The 26562-nt window shown below is 39.9% G+C and overlaps 1 long non-coding RNA gene across 1 annotated transcript in view; it reads right to left on the minus strand.

Annotated features, from left to right (window-relative positions):
- The window catches only part of LOC139963031 (uncharacterized), a 142256-nt gene that overhangs the window by 65103 nt on the left and 50591 nt on the right, over positions 1 to 26562 (minus strand). Inside the window, exon 4 of the long non-coding RNA XR_011791480.1 lies at positions 10626 to 10782. This is a non-coding gene — a long non-coding RNA (uncharacterized lncRNA). The remainder of the gene's footprint in view (positions 1 to 10625; positions 10783 to 26562) is intronic.

A 26562-nucleotide genomic window follows, 5' to 3' on the forward strand; every position in this document is an offset into this window, starting at 1 on the left:
CGCTCCACTTAGATAGTGTCGAAAGCGCCCCCCCTGACCAATACCCCTAACTCCGCCGCTGGTTCCAAGTATAATTAAGCCCTTCATTTATGACAAACGATGGGAGCTTTGCAAAGAGACAAATACAACAATGACCAAGATTTATCAGTTGGCCTTTCCTTGTGCTTGTGGCCTTTCCTTGTGGCCTTTCCTTTTTTTTTGCTTGGCCTTTCCTTGTGCCTATGTAAGTTAATGTTTGATCAATTAAATTTTGCAAGCCAAAAGTAAATAACAGAATATCTTCAAGTGGTTACTGTAAGCTCATGTTTAAGGTATATCATTCCGTTATGCATATTGTTCTGGTTTTCCAACATTTAAATCCCAAGGTCAATGAGAGAATTTCTTTTCAAGATGTATTTTAAGGATAGACTTTGACAAGGATTAAGAAATAATTTCAAGTTTAAACTTCAGTTAACAAACATACTTTTCTCCTAGCTGATTCATTTCTCATGTTTTGTTTCAGGAAGCTAAAAGTTGAAAAAGGAAGAGCTGTTGCTTTTAAAGACCAACTATGGAGACAAAATTTTTGTAGGGGATTTTCCATTAATTTGGGAGTTTACATACCCATAATCAACATGTGTAAAAAACAGGGGCGTCATTCCGATTTGAAACGTGGGGGGGACATTATCAATTCGAGTATTCCGGACGAAAGTACTATCTAAACGGAGCGCCACCATTGGTTGGCGCGCAGCGTACCAAGAAAATTTCAGATTTCAATACCTGCCAGATCGCTGGAGATGGCACCTGCCAGGCTGGATAGCAGCCATCTACTTGCGTGATTTCGGGAGAAAAATACAAATTCGTCACTCAGGAAATCTGCAATAAAGTTCATGTGACCTTCATTTTTGGTGGATTATTTCATTTATTAGTGATTCCAATTGACATGAACATTAGAACCCAGTGCAAGTTGACAAATGATGTGGCGAAGTGGAACTCCAGCCCTCTTTTGCCTATGTTTCAGGATAGAATACCCCTCATTTGTTCGAACCCATGACAACTAACAATCTGTGAATAAATTTACTTCGAAATGGGCACATTATATTGCACCAAGTTGGTAAAGGAATGACCCCAGGGCCTCAGATAAAGGCCTATAGCAGGGGTGGGCAACCTTTTTGAATGAATGGGCCAGATTTTAGGAGTGAAAGATTGACAGGGCTGCACCTAACCAACGACCTGCTGTTGATTTCAAACCGTTGCTTCCGGGGACGTTCAAGCAATAGGTGTGTGTACTAATCTGTATTCACAAAAACATAATGTCAATACAGTCCCGTTTAATAGACCTACCTGACAGCATCATTAGTGCAGATCAATTCTAAGCAGCTAGTTCGTTTTTTGTGATGATGTAAAATAGATTGATTTTTTACTTTTCTTGAGACATCTCACGGGCCACAAAAGTCACTGGCGGGCCGCATGTGGCCCGCAGGTTGCCCATCCCTCGCCTATAGGACGATGTCCCAAAATGTGTCCGGACATATAGGCGAAGGAAGCTGTTCGCAGCAACTGCATGTGAGTTTCTCGACTTGCCCTCCTGGGAGTAATACCAAAAAATGGAGTACTTCCTCATATGCCATTATTAATAATTTAAATAACTAACTAATTAGGCACAGCCCAGATCCGAGTTCGTATATTGAGCTTAGCACAAATTTGGCCAAAAGTCGTCATACGCCAGCATGTTAAACCACCAAGGACTTTTAATGCCACCCGTGACACACCTCCAATGGGACCGTGTCAGTTTAAATATTTTGCTAGGTCTACAAGAATACACTTCTATGAAATTTGAAATAAGGATGGCAAGACAAACCACTTTAATTATGTTTTCAGGACCTCACACATGCACATGTATCGTCAGACTTAGAATAGGTCCCATGTGAGTGGTGGCTAAAGTGATGAAGGCATCAAAATAAATCATTGGTTGTTCGTTGGAGTCCTCACACAAGTTACCTCGGTTGCTAGGTAGATCTGCATCTGGTAATCAGGTGAATTCTGGTCGGAGCGTACTATGTAACCACCGTGTACCCAGGTACGTAGCTAAGGCCTGAATATTGGGGGGTAGTGGGTTTTGAAGCCAGAAAATTGCGACTGCTGCTTTGTAGCCCCCTCCCCACCCTTGCGCTACTCGTCAACGATACGGTCAGTGTCAGTCAGACACCCAATCTTTTGCGACTGCACTTTTGTTCTGAACTTTTTTTCGATACATTTGTACCCACTGGCACTCATTTCACAAACTTATTAGCACCCCCCCACCCCAACCAAATATTTTAATGAAAATTCGGGCGATATGCTGATAACTTTACGGGCACCTACTGAAAGAAAGATTATTTGCAATGTGTTTTTCAGTGGTTAAACTTATATAAATATTACCATTAATATTGTAACAACTTCCCCAATATGAAGAGTAATAAGACGGAAAATTATTGTATGTTATTTGCATGCAATGTAATAACAGATGGATGTCTATATAATATGCACATTAATATGTGGAACGTGCGCGTAGTGTGCGAAAAATTTGGGTTATATTTTTCGGGCAAGTCGTTACAACCCCCCCCCTCCGCCCCTCCTCCAAAAAAAATCAAATTGGGCTCCTAAGCCTATGACGGTAGTTCTATTAGGCATTTTTTGGGGGAGTTTTTAAAATCATACAAAGTTTTGTACGGTGGAGTATAAGAATCGCAAGATACAATTTCTCAAAGTGGCAAGGAAAACGTGGTAAATATGACAGATTAAAGGTCAATTTTGACCGAAATTTTTCAATTTTTTGGTCATGCACAATCACAGGAATAAATGAATAGGCCTAGATAAACTAGAGTGGGACAGTCGGAAATTCCTGTAGCGACGTCCCTGCTTGCACCCAGTGTTCTCACTTTGGAGTAAACTCCGGTATCACTCAACAACAAGGTAACATGGGATGCGCTGCCAGGGAATATGCCCCCTATTTCATTTCCCCAATATTAGGGAACGGGCACCGTCTCTGAAACACCATCTACAACTAAATAATATGAATATGGCACACCATCACATGGTTCATCCTCTGTTGAGTCATGGTGCTCCGTAGCCATGTCTTCAAACGCCTCAAAGCACTAAAAGATCTCTCGGCTTCCGTCGAACTGGTGGAGGAGACGAATAGCAACCGCAAGAGAGCTTCAACTTCACCAAATATAGCCCGTACCGCTGGATTCATAGACTTGAATATTTGTTTATACCTTCAACCGACAACGACTGGAACTGGCCCGCAAGAAAGACAGACTAAGCTTAAGATTGTCGGAGAGCTCAGGGTACCAACTCACAAGATCTGGGTGGAATTCTCCATTCAGCAATATTGAGTGATATTCGATGATATGAATCCTGAGTTGTGTAAGCCCTAACCAAATAGACACTTCTCTTTTTCCAAATGTGTGTGGGGGGGACATTTGATATTGTTTTCCCCACACATCGAAATGTGGGGGGACATGTCCCCTGTCCCCCCTGGATTGACGCCCATGGTAAAAAATAATCTTCAAAAACCTACTATAACCCATCAAAAGGTAGTCACGTGACATGTACCTCTGGAATGTCTGAAAACAGAGATTGACCCAAAGAAGCCTCTGGTCATGACGTCATGTTTGGTATACCGCAAAAATCAAACGCTGAAATAAGCAATGTTTATACACAGATAGCGAACAATTTTACTGTATTTGACTTCCAATTTCGAGCGTTTGAAAAGCTGTTAGCTTAAAACAAGAACACATGAAGGAAAACAACTAGTTTTAAGAAATTTTAAGCAGAAAATTTAGTAAACTGGGTTATTTTATTAGCAAAATTTCCTCTCAAATGGAGGCATTGTTTACATACCATAGCGTCAATAGGTACGTACGGTACAGTATACTGTAGAACATGTAAGCAGCTTGCCGATTCCGTTATACAATTTGATTGCAAAATACCGCAAACTGAACAGAAGAATAGACCTAAAAGATGCCTCATGCGTGATATGTGACGGGAAAATGGTTTACGTTACTGTCAACGAATTACCAAAAATACACGAACAACTACAAGAAGACGCTAGCCCGAATCGAAAAGGGTAGCATATACATGACTAAGCTTCAGCTGAACAAAGTACTTACTCGTTTTAAAATCCAAAAGTACAAACACAGAAAAAGTATCCTGTCAATAAACCAAATTTAGCAGTAAATATCCAAATCCACGTTTCTTGTTCAATCCTGGGCGAAATACTACCGTGACTCTGTGTAATTCCATAGAGTTAGGTCTAGTTGAAACAGGCCTTGACCAGTACCATCCCACAATCACAAGACATTTACTAACGAAATAAAACGTCCGATCGCTACATAGCACAGTTTTTATTCAACTCCTTGGACCATGCAGATAGATGCCCAAATAAACATAACGGAAAATATAACACATGTATCACGAACTAACAATACTGGAATACAACAAATGAAATAGATAAATGCGATGAAATCCTAACATGACTATTTACACATGCTGTGAGCCAACCCTGGGGAGAGTTGTAACTCACTACATGTACTAGCAATGCTACCCTATAGGCACGGTATATACACGGTCATCTCAACCAGTAAATAGTATACTGTCAATTGCCTGATATAATGTTACATGTAAGGACGTCCAGGGCGTGTTTACGAGGAGACTGTCGAAAGTATATAAGTTTCATAGAATGAGACATTTGCAGCATACACAGAGGCAGGGTCATGCATGTGGATGCTGAAAAATCTTTCAGGGTGGATCTCACAAAATTGATCCAAAGTCTACAACGTTTTACGTCGGTTCTTCAACTCAGAAAGCTAAAACAGCTGATGCTTTTTATGGCTGGGGTATAACTGCAACCTCCAACAACACAGAATTTTGGCATTTTGGGGGAAACGGAGTAATATCATTGATGTTTTTGGCAGCTCATGTATACAACTTTACACACTAAAAGTATTGTTGTATTAAAGTGCGGTATACCAAAGGTGACGTCACATGGTCACCTGATGTCTTAGGAATGTTTCAGGAATGTCTGAAATAGGTTTCCTGAAAAGCTGACTTTCCTTCCCATATTTCACGTATTTAACGTCCGAATTTTGGTAAAGTTAATAACAGCAATGTAATTGGAGTGAGTTAAGGATTACATACATGCAAAATGGTGGGATTTTATGTTCATCGAAAAGTCTCCATAGTTGGTCTTTAAATCCTGCAAAAGGTTAAATTCCTCTATCTTATGTAGTCTTGTTTAGACCATAGTAAAAGCTGCTTCAGTGTACACAGAGTACACCTTCCTTCTTTACACAGAGGTGACCGCATCTTTGCTCAGAGTGCACGCCCTTTGCCTCCCCCTGCCCCTTCCCCCATACTTGATGTTAATATTCATTTCTATAGGGTCTGGTTCATTTCTCGATAGCTATCTTGTTTTTCTGAGCTTAGAGAGTTTTTCACCATGTTTTAAGGCAGATTGGTAATGAAAAGTGAAGCAGCCAAGCAGATTGCCAAAGGGCTCACTCTTCAATATCCTGTTCATCCTGCAACCCACAATTATGATTTGTTTTGTAAGAAACTGGATCACCGTGGCATAGCCAGTTCGGAGAAATTTCGCATCATTTATAAGAATACATCAATGTTGTTTGGATAAATTCATGCCCCTCTTGGGAGGAATGTTCAAGTAGTATTCAGTGATTGATCTCCTTCATATTTTGAACATAACATTTCTCTATAAATTATGAAATTTTTTCAAAACATTATTTCTTTACTCAAGCATTACAATTTTTTGTACCGTCTTTCTCCATGGCAAATCTGGTTGCCCATTGTTGTAACGTAGTTCTACACCATGTTTCTCTTCTAGCGTACAAAGACAGACTCTTCCTTCAAGTTTTTGTTGCTTCATTATGGAATTGGCCTCTCTGCCAATCCCATCATTCCCCATTTTCGCGACACAGTCTGTGTCCGTAGCATCAATACTTAGGGCAACAAATTGAAAAATTAAGTGGATTGATAAAACAATTTAGAATGATTATGATATCGCAGGAGCAGGACTGAATACCTGTAAAAGTGGACACTGCACAGACATACAGTACCGCCCAGATTAAAATCAGCCGTGGCATCGTGTATCGTGATGCCCTTATTGTTTTCTATCGTAAAACCTGAATACTGTAAAGTTTTGTAAACGCTACAACTATATAACGATATACCACGTTCACACGCTATATCGTGATACCAAGCCTTCACGGTAGCAAACATGACTGCTACATTCATGCTAATACGTAATATCGTGATTTTAAGCTGAGTGTGTCACGATTCATAATTTCGTTTGGGCTTTGGGTTTTTATTATTCAAGCTTTTTTGTTAAGTCTTAATAACATGTATCAGGAAGTTCCTACTGTACTGTGCGAGAATCGATCTTCACAGGAGTTTCGACTTGAAAACTTGTTGAAGTCAGCTCACAACTTAAGTAACATTTACATATTATTAAACAACAGTAATGTATCATACGGATAGCCACAGTAGCATATATACTATACCGTTAATAGCTTAGGCTAAAGTTACGTTCGAATTTGGTCACAGTACAGTCTCTGTGACCAGTGGCGGAGCTAGGTGTATTGGTCAGGAGGGGTGAGAATGGTCTGCAGGGGCGCTTTCGACACTATCTAAGCGGAGCGCCACCACAGGTTGGCGCGTAGCGTACAGAAATTTTTTGAGTAATGATTCTCCCTAGATCGCCGGAAATTACCCTTTCCGGGCCTGGCTTATTTGCAGATAAACAAAGAACAAAAAGGTGTCATCGCCAAATTACACCAACAAAATGTGACGAATGTCAATAGATAGATGAGAGCACATTAAAAAAGTCAATAATCACAAATAAGTAAACAGTGGTAAAGAGCTAACAAGGGCGCCAGCAGTCCATTTGAGTCCGTCAGGGGGGGGCATCCGCCCCCCCCCCGACTGTATGGACGCTCCGCCACTGTCTGTGACGTTGCCAAACAAGACTCCTTAGTTACGATCACAACTTGCCTACTCAGGCCTACACTAGTACGACAGTAACTATTTGTTTTCCCAATTAATACTAGCCTACTGTTGAAATATTAAATGTGCTAAAGAATAAATTTGTTTTAAAAATTCCTTAGGGCCTACTGTAGTTTCATTGTGAGAATGATTGAGACAGTGTTTAAACTTTTATTAATATTTTACTGAATTTGTTTTCATTAGGATAATTTGTTGCTTTTGGATAACGATTAGCGTAGAAATGGGTAAGATTGACGTGACTGTTCGTGTCAGAATTGTTGTTTATGCCCTGAACCATTCTTTGTCGACTAATGATATACATAACTGCTTGTAGATGAGGGAATTTTAATTTCTCTTTCATCTGTAAAGTATATAATAAAAAGTTTAACTCAACTACTGTAAGAAGCTGGAGGATTTTGCAGGATGTGGAAGAAAGCCAAACTATTCAATTGAATATATAAACATTATTGATGAAGCACTCAATGCAAATGATGAATTGACCTCAGTTGACTATAAAAAACTATTGTTTGATGAAACTGGTCAAAACTTTTCTTGTTCAACTTTGAAGAGGTTGAGGAAAAAACTTGGTTGGGTCAAAACATGAGCTAAATATTGTCAGCTTATTCACCAACAAAACCAGGCCAAGGGATTTTACTTTGCAATTAGATGTGTTCGCACAAATGAATCATTTGACAATGTTATTTTCACTGATGAGTCAAGCATCGTAATGGAAAGCCATGCCAAGATGGTTTTTTGGAAGCCAAAGCTGGCTGAAACAAATGACATCTATGCTGCCAGCATTCGCAGAAAACTTAAACCAATTGCAAAGCATCCAGTGAAAGTTCATGTTTGCGCGGGTATTTCGAAGGGAGGAACAACAGATATAATCATTTTTGATGGTATTATGAAAGAAGACTTTTATAAGGATATTATTGACAAAGGGTTTTATTGCCATTTATTGATCAAGCATTCCCAAATGGTGAACATTGTCGATTTCAGCAGGATAATGATCATAAACACACTACTGGGACAGTGAAAGAACATCTAAAGCAAAAGAATGTTCATTGGTGGAGGACACCTGCAGAATCGCCTGACCTAAATCCAATTGAGCTGGTTTGGCATGAAATTTAGCATCACTTGCACAAGGTAAGCTTTAATCATTTGAAGAATATTGTTGTATCTTTATATGATATTTGTAATTTTATTCTTTCTTCCCATCATAGAATAATAATACAGGCCAGATTGGAAAGTTTATGTGTTTAATAAGCCAAATAAAGTTGACATATCATTGGAATGGAGCTTAATTAATAGCCAGTTTTACCAAATTTGGCATAGGCCTACTTTTCTTTCAAATTGATAGATTGTGATCTGAATAAAGCTGATGTAAGCAGGTTTTAAAAATAACTGGAAATGTTTACGTTTCAAATAGAATTCTCAGTAGGCCTAAGTGAGGTGCGCTGACGTTGTGCAGTGGTGTTCGGTCGAGGTTGACCTGCCTCCGATCTGCTTGGGTAGCATCCAGGTGACAAAAAATAGCACCTCAAACCCATGTTCCAAGCCCAAAATTTCAGAAAAGGTCAGAGGTAAAGTTTACTAGCCCAAAAGGAACAAAAGAGTGGAGTGTTTATCTAGAGCATTTGAGATCTTCACACTGCCGCGACTATTCTTCAGCGTGATAACAATAGGCTTACAAGTTCACTTGCAAAACGGCAGAAATGTTGCATTTAATGGAGGATTTGGTGAAACCATACATGTCTGGACCACTGGCGTAGCAAGGATTTTTCGAGCAGGGGGGCAATGGGGGGTCACAAATTTCCCTAGCAAAAAGTTGTGCGAAGAGTGGTCATCCCTCTTCGGCAGATAGAAAAAGGCTTTTCTCAGAAAACAATTCTCACAGTTCATATTTCGAGAACATGAGATCACAATATATAATCAGTTTCAGTGTACATCAAACGGCCCATTTCCTGCAATCGGGGGCCTCTAGGGGCCATAGAGTTGTTGTACTCTATGTGCCGTGACCGCAATGACGTCACCCTCTCCCCACTTCTTCGTGAATCGAACCTGCTGACGTTCATGTGCAAAATTCGTCGTTAGCACTTCAATTCCCTCTGGAGAGACAATACCTTTTAAAAATTACCAATGGTCTAAATGTTTTGTTCATTCACTTTCACATGAGACTAGTAATTTCCTAATCAGACAGGATGAATATTTGGTACATATCTCCGAAAGTCTGAACATCCTTTTTATTTCTTTGTTTGGATTCTCCTTTTTTTACATGTGTTAACAAACTACGCATGAAGCTAAGTGTTAAAACTGTTAAAAGCAAACATATATAGATAACTGCTTTATATTTGTACTAGTTACCGCACCCAGGAGGACTTGTCGATGTGAGTGATAAATCTACCAAGCTGTACACTGTTCAGATCAGATGAGAGCTATTCTCCTGTTATTGTGCCCGTTTGCAAAGTTTTTTCTCTCCCTTCGGGAAGTTATATAGATTACAACTTGCGAGGGTAAAGGGCTGCAGCACTGGACTTGCCTGGAAAGGGCGATGTTTGGTGATCAAAATGTCAAAAGTTGGGCCAATTCCCCTCGGGGGGCACCTGGGGGGGTCACGGCTTTGTCTTGGGGGCGGCACGTGCCCCACCCCCCCCCATAGCTACGTACGCCACTGGTCTGGACTGATTACGGTTTGAAAATTCTACGAGGTTCATGATCAACTTGACCGTAGACTATTTTCAGAAAATAAGTTTGCATGCTACCATACAAAACTGTCCGACCAAAAGCAATTAAATTGCTTCATGACATTTAAATAAAAAGAGTGTGTAACAGAAGTTTTGACCTATTTTGTATAATTTTTAATGTGTGCGTCAATATGGGTTGCCATCAGAATCCCATCGCTTACTGATGCTATGCAAAAGAAACTGTCAATTTGAGCATATTATATGGTGCGGAATAACATTCTTCAAGCAAACTATTTTCTTGAAAATCTTGCAAAATTTGATCATGAACACAATGTTCAAAGAATGTTTATATATCATACTAACGTATGCCAGCCCATGCATCCCAGATGGTGAAAAGCTAGGCCTATTCAGCGTTACAATGCATATTAACCCTTTCCTAGCATTTTGGGACGATTTGCTAGTTCAATTAAAGCCTAGGCTGATATTCATGCATACAAGAAGTTCAGAACGGAATGTTTTGTTTTAATAGAGAATATTTTGGGATCCCTGTGTTTTAAAAGGAGATTGTATGAAGGAGTTTCACACCAATTTCCCTGAAGTCCATTCTCCATTACACAAACTTTTGTTTGGAAGTAGCTAGGCTAGGGTTTTATTTGTAGAAATGTGCACCTTAAATTCAATTCTCTGGGAACTTAAGCTACCCCTTGCAAAAGACTAGAGCCTTTCATTTTCCCCTGGCAATTATGAAATCCTACTCACAAAATAGCAAGTAATATAGTGTGAAATTCAAACCTGATTGTTGTGAACAGATAACAAACAGTTTAAAAAAATACATGTTTTAATTTGTTTATGTTGTGAATAGCCATTAAAAACTAAAAACATACAGACTTTAAATTGGAAGTAAACTTATTAATTTACCATTCTATGGTTCCACCATTCTTGCAGAAAACATAAATGTGTTGCCATCTTCCTCCAACTTTGCATTTGCAAAGCCTCCTCTTGCGAAATTCTTTTTCCTCTGTAATGCAGCAGGAATCCCCTTGCCGGAATTACTTTCTTACAAACACTCCTCTTCCTGTCGAGATGTTCAAAAAGAATTGATTGAAAATGATATTCTAATACAGGGATAGGGAATAGAATAATTCTTTGATGTCTTTTTCTTGGAGAGCCTCACTCCCCTACCATTTCAGATTGAGAATAATCACAGAATACCATACAGTCGGTATTCTGAAAATGATTGTTCTTAAATAGGCTCCTTCCTTTCTACTCACCCTCATTTGTCAATCTGTATAACCATTATAATGATTAAGTAGTGTTATCAACTCTTCTAAATTACCCTCCCCCACCTTCAACCTCCCCCCCCCCCAAATAAAAGGAATGCATACAAAAATCCATAAAGCTGTTTAAACAGTACTCTGCATTAACATGGTAATCCACATTAAGATTTTAAAAACGAAATATGAGACTGGACACTAGGCATGATCCCCCCCGTCAGGTGGCAGGATGGAAAATTGAATTGTCTTCATAATAGTACTCCAATGAGCAACAGTAAATGGTGGTACTTTCCATTTTGAAACTTGATAAATTTACCTTACTGGGACATTCAATCATCTTGTGTGTTCATGTAGAATATATGAGATCAGGGAGTAGTTATCCATAACTCCTTGATGAGAACAATTTGGAAAGTAAAGACCTCTAGATAAGTACCTTTTGAAAACTTCTAGCGATTGAAGTATATGTTGAAACAACTTTTGAAAAAAAAAACAGGTTTTGAAAAATAAGCCACTTTTGAAAACAAAATTTACCAGTTTTCAAAAAAAAAAATCACTTTAAATAAAAATAATGTCCACTTTTGAAAAAAATACCAAACCATATGAAAAAAAATTAACTACTTTTGAAAAAAATAATTGACAATTTTGGAAAATATTTGCCCACTTTTGAAACTAAAAACCCAAACCACATTTGCCAAAAAAATTACCACTTTTGAAACATAAATGATTTTTTGGGGGAAAAGGAAAAAAATTAATGTCTTCGCCGAATGATTTAGAAAACCGGAGGAGGGGGGCTTGTTGTTTAATATCCCACAAAACAATAAGAAAATTGCAGAAAGAAAAAAAATGCAGAAAATTACGTTAAACATTAATTTGCCTACAAAATATGTTTGTCAAGGAATAAATTCTGAAGCAAAACTATCCTTTTTTTTCTACATTTGCCGACAATCGATTAAATTTTCCGAAAGAGTACCTTAATTTGCCAAAACTTTGGAAATTATTGGGGTGTGACATCCCACACTTCTGTTAGTTGCGCCCTGAATCTGAGAATAAGAGACATAAGTAACTAAAACCAAAGGCTGTTGATCAAAGTAACTTAATCTTCAGTCGGAAGTGGCATAAACAGCGGGGTAGCCGCCAGTAAATGAGTTCGTTTGGTGGATGAAGAAAAACATACGCAAAGTTACCAACGGGATATTCTGCCTCGTTGCCAGGGGCGTAGCGACCGAGGGGGTGTGGGGGGTGTAAGACCCCCAATCAAGATTTTGCCAAAATTTTCAGGTTAAATGATGCCTACTTTCAGGCAGAAATATGCTTCTGGAAAAAGTTTTTCAGGTATTATTTCAGGTAATTTTTGTCTCCATCAGGTAATTTTCCCCCTACACCCCCCCCCCCTTAGACAAATTGCTTTGTGACGCCCCTGCTAGTGGCGTATCCAATGAGGTCAGGTGGCAACTTGAAAAATAGTGAAACACGAGCGCACAACAATTAGGGAATGACCAGATGCGAGGACCTTCCTTGCAGAATTAGGACCGGGTTTATTTACGTCATAAAGGTTTGAAAATCCAGAGAAGCACCTCATATTTATGATAACGCATATTATTCTTATACATAACCCCAAGAGAGGTTGCTTTGGCTTATAGTAGCTTGTTTTTGACTAGCAGCCAATTCTGTAATAATATAGTAAGGTTGCTGTTACCCTTCCTTCTGGAGCAAATGACAGGGCTAAACTGCTAAATGCCATGGAGGAAACTGATCAATTGCCCTATTCCCCACAAGGAAAGAAGGAAGTAAAGTCAAGTGTTACCCTTCTTTTTTTATTTATAGAGTAGGCCTTTCACGAGAGATGACGAATGAAGGACAAAATTATACCAATTTATAAAATCAACAATATTTGTAAATTCAACTTGTGATATAATCTTTGATCTTTGACATGAAGATAATATCACGTGAACAAAAAAAAGAATATGTGTCTATTTGACATGTGTAACGTTTTAACAAGTTAAACTTCGCTGTCCCTCACGTTTCGTCTATCAGATTTCCAAGTGAAATAACTAGAACCTACAATGTTTCATCCACTTGTAGAATAGAGATAATTTGAGAAATAAAGAATTTTTAATTAGATATTTGCCAGTTTGAATCACCTGATCATGCTGAGGGTTGATGTAAGGCTACATGACAACCAATTCTGCTAAACTATTTGTATGTTCACACTGATGCTGCTAAGCGAATTTTGAATTGTACTGCAAAATGTTATTTATGATTTTAATATTGATTGAAGTTACTAAAGTTATAGGAATTTTCCTTTGGTCGTTTATCCATTTCTATATAGAAATTGTCACATTTTCTGAGTGGCGCTCTGTGATACAGTACATGGCAAGCCACATAATAGCAGATGTCATTGTTAAAATATGGAGTTTGATTTCACTTGCATTTACGAAAATTCAATTAACCAGATCACTTATAAACTTCTCTCAATATAACACATGGCGAATCTAAAATGACTGTTTTGTAAATGTAACGAATATACATGACACAGGCAATCTTCTTAAATATAACACATGGCAAGTACCACTTCTGTAAATGTACAACAACAACTAGCAACTACAAAAACAACAACTAAACTACAAACGTTTATAAAATTGTGAGTATCTTTTTGTTAGCAAGAGATGTACATGTGGCCACCGTATACAGAGAATGATCTTACTTCTTCCAGAACATTTTACGAATTACGTTCCAACCAGGACAATTGTCAAGTAGGGCCAAAATCAACCAAGCAAACCACCATCTTGGGTGAATTGATAACAGACTTTTTAGAGCCAAGCCTAGACCACTCATTTTCCCAGCTTGTTTTATGATGCGTTGGACAGAAATCACAGCCTAGACAAAAACAACTCCGAATCCAAAGTGGGTCTTATGTAAATAGGTACAGCCTCACTGTATATTTTGAACATGGCATAACAATGGCGACACAATTCTCGGTGCCGAGCGCAATGATTATAGAAATCACTATTGACCTGTGAAAGTTTGCCAATTGTCCTTATATCCGCATGTTCAGCGGAGGAAATAATCATTTCATTGACATTGACATTGACATTGACATCATTTATTTCCATCATCAATTAAATACAAGAATGTTGAGCGTAACATTTATAAGCTCACAGAAAGCACAATACAATATAGAGACAACATTCGTTGAATGGATATATATGTAGATAAATCAAGATTTAATGGAAATGGAGAAAAAAGAAGCATAATTTCCGGGGGAAATATTGGACTTTGGTTCGTTCCCGAACTAGCAGTAGCACCCCTGTCCAATCTTATAGTAGCACCTCCATCCCCTCTTTCAGTAGCTCCGTCCCCTCCCACATTAGGTCCCCTGTCCTTTAGCACACCAGCACACTGCTCCTCTCTTACTGTACCACCCTGATCCTCTCTTTCAGTAGCTCCTTGGTCCCCTCCCACATTAGGTCCCCTGTCCTTTAGAACACCAGCACACTGCTCCCCTCTTACAGTACCACCCTGATCCTCTCTATTAGTGGCTCCTTGTTCCCCTCCCACACTAGCTCCCCTATCCTTTAGCACACCCACACTGCTCCACTCTTACAGTACCACCCTGATCCTCTCAGTAGCTCCTTGGTCTCCTCCCACATTAGCTCCCTTGTCCTTTAGCACACCAGCACACTGCTCCTCTCTTACAGTACCACCCTGATCCTCTCTTTCAGTAGCTCCTTGGTCCCCTCCCACATTAGGTCCCCTGTCCTTTAGAACACCAGCACACTGCTCCCCTCTTACAGTACCACCCTGATCCTCTCTATTAGTAGCTCCTTGTTCCCCTCCCACACTAGCTCCCCGATCCTTTAGCACACCCACACTGCTCCACTCTTACAGTACCACCCTGATCCTCTCAGTAGCTCCTTGGTCTCCTCCCACATTAGCTCCCTTGTCCTTTAGCACACCAGCACACTGCTCCTCTCTTACAGTACCACCCTGATCCTCTCTTTCAGTAGCTCCTTGGTCCCCTCCCACATTAGGTCCCCTGTCCTTTAGAACACCAGCACACTGCTCCCCTCTTACAGTACCACCCTGATCCTCTCTATTAGTGGCTCCTTGTTCCCCTCCCACACTAGCTCCCCTATCCTTTAGCACACCCACACTGCTCCACTCTTACAGTACCACCCTGATCCTCTCAGTAGCTCCTTGGTCTCCTCCCACATTAGCTCCCTTGTCCTTTAGCACACCAGCACACTGCTCCTCTCTTACAGTACCACCCTGATCCTCTCTTTCAGTAGCTCCTTGGTCCCCTCCCACATTAGGTCCCCTGTCCTTTAGCACACCCACACTGCTCCACTCTTACAGTACCACCCTGATCCTCTCAGTAGCTCCTTGGTCTCCTCCCACATTAGCTCCCCTGTCCTTTAGCACACCCACACTGCTCCCCTCTTACAGTACCACCCTGATCCTCTCTATTAGTGACTCCTTGTTCCCCTCCCACACTAGCTCCCCTATCCTTTAGCACACCCACACTGCTCCACTCTTACAGTACCACCCTGATCCTCTCTTTCAGTAGCTCCTTGGTCCCCTCCCACATTATCTCCCCTATCCTTTAGCACACCAGCACACTGCTCCCCTCTTACAGTACCACCCTGGTCCTCTCTTTCAGTAGCTCCTTGGTCTCCTCCCACATGAGCTCCACTATCCTTTAGCACATCAGCACACTGTTCCCCTCTTACAGTACCACCCTGGTCCTCTCCATCACTAGAATCTTGGTCCTCTCTTTCAGTAGCTCCTTGGTCCCCTCCCACATTAGCTCCCCTATCCTTTAGCACACCAGCACTCTGCTCCCCTCTTACAGTACCACCCTGATCCTCTCTTTCAGTAGCTCCTTGGTCCCGTCCCACATTAGCTCCCCTATCCTTTAGAACACCAGCACACTGCTCCCCTCTTACAGTACCACCCTGATCCTCTCAGTAGCTCCTTGGTCCCCTCCCACATTTGCTCCCCTATCCTTTAGCACACCAGCACACTTCTCCCCTCTTACAGTACCACCCTGATCCTCTCTTTCAGTAGCTCCTTGGTCCTCTCTCACATTAGCTCCCCGATCCTTTAGAACACCAGCACACTGCTCCCCTCTTACAGTACCACCCTGGTCCTCTCCATCACTAGAATCCTGGTCCTCTCTTTCAGTAGCTCCTTGGTCCCCTCCCACACAAACACTGTTGTGCCCCCTGAGAATGACGCTAATATCTCCATCCAAACTCACAGTGTTCTCCTTGTTAAGGGGAATGTCCTAAGATGATCACATGGAATGAATCCGCTCCGGTTGGTGGAGACAACACTGTGTGGTACTCGGGTCCCCTAGGATCTATAACTAGTAACTACTATCCTCACATTAAACATTTCTGAAATCCTTATTAGTATTGTGCGATCACAGAACGTACCAGGCTGAGCCATGGATTCGGTATGTACTCGGAAGTCATTATTAGGTACATAATTTGACAGTGGATAACCGTCAAGTGTAGTGGGATTGATTTCAAGATCTTTCAGAACTTCACGACACAATGTTTCAACTGAACGCCATATCTGTATATGAGAAAATTGATCCGACACAGCAGCAAAAACAGTTGCCATCTGGCGGTGGATCCATGAGCACTTGAAAACCTTGATTGAGAAAAGCATCTACATTGTCCACGTGAAGTAATGGAATGTAAAACATGGATTTATGATGTCTTCTTTGAAAACGTAACCTTTTCTGCTGTTCTGATTTACAAGTCTGACTTGTAATATTATCAACAGAAAACCAAGTGGGATTTTCTCTGCCAATTGCAACTTTGTACCGCCCAATTCGAACGTTGGTTTGCCGTACAACTCCCTGATGAAAGTTAAAGTTTTAAACACGGATTTGGCAGATTTGGATATTCTGACAAGAAACCTTTCCCCAAGTTTGTACGTGACCGGTGGATATAATTTACAATGATATTTCACGGTCCTCTTCATACATCGCTCGTCCGCTTTTTTTGCCAATTGGCATATTCTAGATCGCTGTTGATTTAATTGCTTATAATCCCGTTCAAGATTTGATGAGTTTACATGCTCGTCGCGAAGATGTACATTGCCGGGCGGTCTTACAACAAACTTATTCCTGAGACCTCTGTAATATACTTCAAAAGGGCTCCTGTAACCGAGTACCTACTTCTTTTCATCGTTCATGACTTTGTTGTAATGGTGAAGGTTCTCCACCCAATTAACCCCACGCTTTTTCATGGTTAATAGATCATACAGAAGTTTCTTTCTCAATACTCTTTGGCAACGCTCAACCTTTCCTTGGCTTTGCGGTCTGTATGGTCTGCTATTCACCGTCTTCACCTTCAACATCCGAAGCATGGTTTTAACAGAACCTTTGAACTCCTTACCGTTGTCTGATTGTACGATACGTGGTGGGCCGTGTTCATGATATATATCTACCAATTGCTGTGCTGTAGTTTCTGAATTTTTACTGCATAACGGTCTTAGCCACAGGTATCTAGAGAAATCATCCATCACTGACAAAATGTAACGAAACCGCTGTCCTTCATATTGACATTGCATTGCCTTTAGATCCATCAGGTCTATTTGGTGCTGTACCTGAACAGCTTTTGCTTTTATAATCGGGCGAAGTGGGGCCTTGTTTGTAGAACGTATGTTCATTTTCCTGTAAACCCTGAAAGTGGCATAGTACTTTTGTATCCTTGCTTCGCTAATTCCTCACAACTCATCATACCGTCTGTTTTTCACTTTCCGGGCTCCTGCTCCCTTTGTCTCTCTTACAGCTTTAGTTATTGCCTTTGTCACATTCCATTTCTGTACTGCTTTTCCGTCAACCATCAATGTTTTTCCGTCTGAATCTAATTTTTAGTTATACTGCGAAAGTAAGCGTTGCATTGGACTCATGATATGTCTTTTACTTTGGGCAACGGAATGCCATGTAAAATATCAACGATCGCATCGTACACGTTATCGCTCATCGGTCTAGGTTCGCATAAAACCGGAACACACACTACACAGACTGCCCCCCCCCCCCCCAATGTGTGGAAAACCAAGAATTCGGGCAAAATCTGTTTAAAAATTCGGGCAACCAGGTAAAATATGGCAAATATGTATACAAATTTGGGCAAACAGCTTAAGTGTGGATAGATATTCGGGCAAAACAGGCGCAAATACCAGTATAAAAATTCCATTGTAGAAGAATTGTTGAAAAGTTACAACCCCACCCTCACCCCCATAATTCGACAAATTTGCTGACAGGAGAAATCATGGAACTCCCCATTTACACGCATGTAGCTATTTTCTCATGTTCAGTTTTGTGACGACATTTAAGGATTTAAGCACATTTATTTCAAAACTTTTTATTATTGTTTGATGGCGAGAAACCTCCTACTTTTCCCCCTACCTTGTGTGATTATGTTTGGCTAATATCACCTACCCGAGGGGGTTTCCCCTACGAGTGGCAGGCGCTATATTTTGTTTTGGCCTAGCCCACGCATGGTACGATAACATATAGGCCTAACGTTCATCTTATGATAGGCTTGATAGGGTACCTATAAATAGTTTCAATAGTAATTGGTCAAACAATGCATGAAAACTTACCACCAATCTGAAGTCCCGCTGAATTTGGTAAAGATATTTCAGGCAGTTGTTCGGTGTTCAGTTGTATATGAGTATTAGGCCAATATAATCACATGATATTTTGCATTATGGCACCACTATCAGACTATAGGGCACGATACTATTGACATCCATATTGGTACTTAGCGTTTGGCTGCATAGGAAAAACCTGAAATTTTGCCAATTTTTGCTTCTTTTTTAAAAACTATCACACCACTGGTCATGAAACTCGTAGAAATGGCAAGATAAATTCCTTTTAAACTATTCCCTGCTCAAAATATGCAAAAGCTTAAATCTGTCTAAGCAAAAAAGAGGAAAATCTGAGACACTTTTTGAAGCCCAAAGGCTTTAAATATGGAGTTCCAGCCATTTATTTGCATGCTTTATCTAATGTATTGATGTAGATAATTAATAAATGATTTAAAAGCAGTAATTATTTATCTTAAGACATAATTTAAACATACATTTCAGATTAACTTTTCATTGTATGAAGTAAACTGAATTAAACTTGATTTTGCTACTAAGAAACGACTTGAACTTCATTTTTAAGTCCCTAGAGAGCCTAGAAGCAAAAATCGGCAAAATTTGAGGATATTCCTTTGAAGCCTATTGCTAAGTACCCCTATGGATGTCAATAGTAGTGTGCCCTATAGGCGACACTACGAAATTGGCCATAGGGACAATATCGTTAGGTTCCATATGAGAAAACATGAAAAGTTGCAATCTTTCCTTATGTTACTTACCTATCACTCAACTGTTAGAGAAGATACTTGTAATTCACCAAATTTTTGGAAAGAACATTAATACCAACATACAAGAACTCATGTCCAGAATTAACTAATCATTAAATTCCTGTGTTAATTACTATTGGCAGGAGAAAGCATGTTAATACTATGGTCCAAAGTATTAATAAAAATAACCTGATTGAATGCCTATCTGTTCCTGTATTTCATAATTTGAATTTCTCCGTCCTAAATGCTCGGTCAGTATGCCAAAAGACATCTGCAATTTTGGACATTGTTCATGAATACCAGCTGGACCTTTTTGCCATTACTGAGACCTGGTTGGCTCCAACTGGTGATGATGTGTTAATTCGTGCCCTTACACCACCTAACTTTGACTTTATCCATGTGCCACGTGGATCACATGGAGGTGGTGTCGGCTTCCTATCCAAGAAATCGTTGAGTTTTAATATGGTTTCTTCAGTTAAATATCATTCTTTTGAGAGTCTCGAAGTTTTTAGCGCATTAGCAAATCTGAGAGTTGTGGTTCTCTACCGTCCACCTCCTTCTGCTACCAATAAATTCACAGTTAATTTCTTTCTGGAAGCATATCAATTCCTTTCTTTCTAAAATGCACACTAAACATTCTTCAAAATAGCCCTCTTACTGACCAACGCGTATGACTCATCACCTTGACCGAAAATCCTGTGGCGCTGTGCGGACAAGTTGCTTGGACTATTCCATTCATCAGGGGGGGTCTTAAACGGTGTTTCTATAATTATAGGATTGCATTAGATAAATTAATTGGTACCTACTTGCTTCAATATTTATGATGCATATTCCACGGTCATTTTCTTTGAAATAATATTAAGTTCAATAAAATATGACGATTTGAAAACGAAACTCGGCTGTGGCGATGTAGGTGAGCACTGTGCATTGCGTAGCTGTACCCTATTGCAGAGTACAGGGTACACATATTACGTAACGGCGTGCCCACCGAAGAAAGCGAAACTTGCATTTTTCTTAGAAGACATTCTATTGGATTGTACTTGGTCCGATTGAAGACAGTGACCAATGAAAATGAATTTAACATCAATGTAAAGTTAAGAAAAAATCCTTTCCAAAACCGTTTGAACTAAATTTGTCAATGAATATTCAAGAGGATGGTTACGCAAACAAAGTACGGCTATCAAATGGTGATTTTCTTCAGTATTTACTGTGTGTTTTCAATGAGGGTTTTGAGTTCGATATTTATTAACCTTGCATCGTAAATCACCGAAGTCCGGTGGAATTTTGAACTGTATTGTTAAGAAAATAACAGAACTTTAGAGACAACATATTTCTCTGTTTAGTGCCGTTTGAACTAAGTTTTTTCGGTATTAACTTTTCACGCTATGGCTGTAGGAAAATGGTCTATATGGTAAAGTCATAGGCCTAAAACTGCGGCGGTCGAACTCAGTTCGCATGCCGCACAAGGAATGGCGCTAAGGAATTGATATGATTACTGATTATGTAGTTTCTCAACACTACTCCTGGAAAATTACTCATAGTTGGTGACTTCAATTTTCATATTCTGAATCTCTTGACATTAAAAGTTTACATCCCTTCTTTACTCGGAAAACTTGTGCCAACATGTTACTACACCAACACACAAACATGGTCATTCTTGACTTAGTTATTTCTTGTGTCATGGAGCAAGTTATTAATAACATTTCTGTATTTGATCCTCATGTATCTGATCATATGATTATTACCAGTCACATTAACTGTGCAAAGACCACTGTTGTGAAAAAAACAGTCATATGTTATCGTAGGACACAAGATATTGACTTGGTTCAGTTTAGATCTGATATTAATGACAACCCAATTTGCAGGGTTGATCAAAAGGGTTCACTCCCTGAACTTGTGTCTACTTTTGACTCATTGAGTATTATTATTGATAAACATGCCCCTGTTATGAGGGAGGTCGTCAAAACCTGACAAGAAAACTGAACCTTGGTTTAGTCTGGATATTGTACAAGCTAAGAAAGTTAGGAGACAGTGTTAGTGTTGACTTTGTTGACTTTGTTTTCACCTCTTTCTACAGGATCACTGGTGGGGTTTTTGAGTGTTAGTGTTGGACTATATATATTTTTAATCAAGCGAATATTCAAGTGAACAATCAAGTGAACAATCAAGTGAACCTTCAAGTGAACCAATTCAAGTGAACATTCAAGTGAACTTTCACGGGAACATTATGGTGAACTAGTGTATACAAATAGTGAGTGTATTATATTAGCGTGTGTAGAGGAACTCAGAACAGTTTGTTTTTTATTTAAATACCCTCTTTAACATGGTAGCAGAGCGAGGTTGCTGAAATAAACACAATGGCGAATTATAAGACCCCACCAGTCTTTAGTGAGGCAAAACCATATTCAAGATGGATTGAAGAAGTTAAAGCATGGCAAGAACCGACCTTAAGAAAGAGAAGCATGGCTTAGCCGTAGCTCTATCATTACCAGAAGAAGGAGCTAAATCTATCAGAGATAAAGTGTTTAACGAAATTGATCTGGAGGATTTGAAGAAGGAAACTGGTGTTTCCACTCTTATCAAATTCATGGACAATGTTTTTAAGAAGGATGAGCTATCAGCTGCATATGAGGCTTATACCTCATTTGACCGTTACAGGAGACAGACAGAGACAACAATGGAGGAATTTGTGACAGAATTTGAGAAGTTGTACAATAAAACAAAGAAATACAAGATGGAGCTACCCAAACCAGTCCTCGCATTCAAACTTCTTGAGAGTGCTCAATTAGAGCACAAAGACCGACAATTGGTGCTTACTGCAGTGGACTATAAAGAACTGATAAGATGTTTGAGCAAATGCAGAACTCCTTGAAGAAATTCTTTGGGCAACAATCAATGCCTCCACCTGAGGCCAAAGAAGGAGTGGCTGTCAAGACAGAGCCAACATTCCTTACAACACAAGAGACAGCTTTCTTCACTGGAAGAGGGGGCTATAGAGGAACAGGGCGTGGAAGATATGGTTACAGACAGTCAGGTGCTCCAAATTATGAGAGACCAAACACTTCTGGAAGAGGTCGAGGCAGTAGAGGAGGTGGGCGAAATATGAGGGGCACTGCAAAACACCTTAACCCTATTGGCCCTGATGGTTATCCATTAAAGTGCAGTAGCTGTGAGTCAATCAGACATCTGCTGAAAGATTGTCCTGATTCTTATGAAAATATGCAGAAGAGGGTGTTTAAGGCAGATGTTAAGGAAGAAGAGGCTGTTTTGTTTACGGGTAATAAACAAATAGAGACAGAAGTTCTAATGAATGAGGCTGTGGGTGCTGCCATCCTTGATAGTGCATGTAGTTCTACCGTGGCTGGTCAGTCTTGGATGACATGTTATCTGGATATGCTTGATGAAGAGAAACAGGCCAGAGTGATGAGAAGTAAGAGTGACACGGTTTTCAAATTTGGTGGTGGGAAGCGCTTGAAGTCACCATTCCCTGTGAAATTGCAGGAGTTAAATGCCAAATAACCACAGACGTTGTAGACAGTTATATTCCCCTCCTCCTTGGTAAACCAGCAATGAAGAAAGCTAAAGTGAAACTTGATTTGGAGAATGATTGTGCCACAATCTTTGGAGAAACAGTTGAATTACAGTGTACCTCATCTGGGCATTACTGCGTCCCCATAGTTGAAACTACCATGCCCATTGGTGATACAGTTGAAGCTTTACTGTCAGTAGATGAGAGGAGTACAGAAGAAAACAGAAAAAGAATTGAAAAGCTGCACAAGCAGTTTGCTCACCCGACTGCACAGAAGCTAAAATACCTGTTGGAAGATGCTGACGTGTCTGACAAGACAACTTTGGATTTAGTTGATGATGTTGTCTCTAAGTGTGAAGTCTGCAAGCAATACAAGAAGACACCTCCAAGGCCTGTAGTTGGTGTACCTTTGGCCAAAGAGTTTAATGAAGTGGTGGCATTAGATCTCAAAGAGTGGAAGAGTGGCATATACTTTCTACATATTATTGATGTCGCAACACGTTTTAGTGTTGCTGGTGTTATTCATCACAAGACCCCAAAGGTGATTATTGAGAAGGTGATGAAACTATGGATTGGAAGTGGTATGGGTGCACCCAAAAAGTTTCTCTCAGATAATAGTGGAGAATTTGCCAATGAAGAATTCAGAGACATGGCTGAAAACCTAAATATCGAGATATGGAATACTGCAGGATACAGTCCTTGGCAAAATGGCCTTTGTGAGAGAAATCATGCTGTTGTTGATAATTGTGTTGAGAAGATCTTGGACTACCCCAACATGGATATAGAACTTGCTCTTGTGTGGGCTGTGAATGCAAAAAACTCATTGCAGATGGTGTACGGATATAGTCCCTATCAGCTGGTGTTCGGTAGAAATCCCAATCTACCGTCTGTACTGACTGCCAAAGCTCCAGCTTTACATGGCACTACAGTGAGTGAAATCTTTGCAAAGCATTTAAATGTGCTTCATTCAAGCCGTAAAGCATTTATTCAAGCTGAAGCCTCAGAGAAAATCAGACGGGCACTCCGACATAAGATAAGAAGCTCTGGTGAAGTGTACCAACCTGGTGACAAGGTGTTTTACAAGCGAGATGGTAGTACCAAATGGAGAGGACCAGGTAAAGTCTTGGGACAAGATGGTAAGGTGGTATTTGTTCGCCATGGTAGTGTATATGTAAGGGTGCATCCCTGCAGATTAACAAGAGTTGGTGAAGAGTTCAACAGATCATCTGAAAGTGATCTCAGGCATGAGTTACCCAATGAAGGGAATGATGTTGGTTCCCAACATGAATCAAAGAGTGAAGTTGAAGACATGCCTGTTCATCCAACAGTGGAGGAAGATGATAATGTTGACATTCCTCAAACTGTTACAGGAGATGATAATGAGGAAAGAGATGCTACCAGAAATCAACATCAAGTTTACCAGAGGAACAGAATACACTCTGTTCAAACACTACCAAAGGTGAAACAGAATATCACATACTTACCAACAGGTAAAGACACATGGATTGAATGTGAGGTTGTAAGGAGATCAGGAAAGGCCACTGGAAAATACCGTAACTGGTTTTATGTGAAGAATAAAGATGGTTCAGATATTCAAGAACTTGATTTTGAAAATGATGTGGAAGACTGGAAGGTAATAGAAGACAGTTCAAATGAGGCAAACATTTCTAGCTCCAGGGAAGAGGCTAATGTAGTTTTCATACCAGTTCACAGGCATGAAGAGGCAGAAGTTAAACTGGCTAAAAATGAGGAGCTAACAAATTGGACGAAATTTCAGGTTTATAAAGAAATAGAGGACTGTGGACAGCCGGCAATCTCAACTAGATGGGTGATAACAGAGAAGTCAGTTGATGGTAAGAAGATTGCTAAAGCCAGACTTGTGGCACGTGGTTTTGAGGAGCAAAAATGTGTACAAGCTGACTCTCCAACAGTTTCAAAAGAGACTTTAAGGTTTTCCTTGCACTTGCATCCACACACTCCTGGAGATGTCATTCCATTGATATCAAAGCTGCTTTTCTACAAGGTAATGAGATCAACCGTGAGATGTTTTTAAGACCACCTAAAGAGGCGAATGCTCATGGTAAAGTGTGGAAATTAAGGAAGTGTGTTTATGGTTTAAATGATGCTTCTAGAAACTGGTATTTCAGCGTTCGAGATGAACTTAATAAACTTGGATGTTCCCGTTCAGAAGTAGACTTGGCATTATTTTACTGGCATCATGGCGACAAACTTAGTGGTATGCTCATAATGCATGTGGATGATTTTCTATGGGCTGGAACAGAAGACTTTAAGAGAATTGTGGTAGATAAGATAAAGTGTGCTTTCAAAATAGGCAAAGAAGCAGAGGGAGCTTTTCGATACATTGGACTAGAGATTGCCCATGATGTAGATGGCATTGTGCTGACACAAAATTCCTACATAGATTCCATAACAGAGATCCCAGTTCCAGCAGCTAGAGTGGCACAAAAGGAATTTCTACTAAAACAAAGTGAAGTCACACAATTAAGAGGTGCCATTGGTCAGGTGCAGTGGGCATCCAATCAAACCAGACCTGATATAAGTTATGATGCCCTGGAACTTAGTACTACAACAAAGGAACCGAAGGTGAAAGACTTATTACAGGCTAACAAGGTGATCAAAAAGATAAAGATGAAGCAAAGTCACATCCTATTCCCTAATCTTGGTGACCAAGAACAACTGAGGTTAGTTGTGTATTGTGATGCATCATATGCAAACTTACAAGATGGAGTGTCCAGTGCTGGTGGTCATATAGTGTTATTAAAGGGAAAAGACAACATTTCTTGTCCGTTAGCATGGCGATCTGGAAAGATTAGAAGAGTTGTAAGAAGCACTTTAGCAGCAGAGGCGCTATCAATGGCAGATGGCCTGGATTCAGCGTTTTGCCTTGGTTATCTTTTGTCAGAGGTGACTTTCAACAAACCCAAGAAAAACATGATACCCATTGATGTGTGCACGGACAATAAATCTTTGTTTGAGAACATTCACTCTACCAAAGTTGTGAGTGAAAAGCGTCTGAGGGTAGAGATAGGGAGTATCAAGGAGATGTTGCACAAAGGAGAACTTTCTAGAGTTAGTTGGATTGAGAGCAGTGATCAGATTTCCAATTGTATGACAAAGCATGGTGCGTCTTGCAAGAGTCTCATGGACATCTTACAGATGGGAAACTTAGTGTCATAGTGATTTACATTAGTGTCTCACCAGTTGATCCTTTTGTTTTTGAAAAGAAGAAGGGGGAGTTTTGTTAGTGTTGACTTTGTTGACTTTGTTTTCACCTCTTTCTACAGGATCACTGGTGGGGTTTTTGAGTGTTAGTGTTGGACTATATATATTTTTAATCAAGCGAATATTCAAGTGAACAATCAAGTGAACAATCAAGTGAACTTTTCAAGTGAACTTTCACTGGAACATTATGGTGAACTAGTGTATACAAATAGTGAGTGTATTATATTAGCGTGTGTAGAGGAACTCAGAACAGTTTGTTTTTTATTTAAATACCCTCTTTAACAGACAGCACGTGCGTCAGTGGCGCAAAACAGGTTTATCTGTTCATAGAGAACTTTTTAAGGAACATTGTAAATTTGGGCAGAACAAAATTCATATTGCAAGGAGAAATTATTATGCTTCTATTGTTGCTGACACGTCATCTCCTAAAGATCTTT

Source organism: Apostichopus japonicus, chromosome 21 (genome assembly GCF_037975245.1).
Source record: "Apostichopus japonicus isolate 1M-3 chromosome 21, ASM3797524v1, whole genome shotgun sequence".
Lineage (NCBI taxonomy): Eukaryota > Metazoa > Echinodermata > Holothuroidea > Aspidochirotida > Stichopodidae > Apostichopus > Apostichopus japonicus.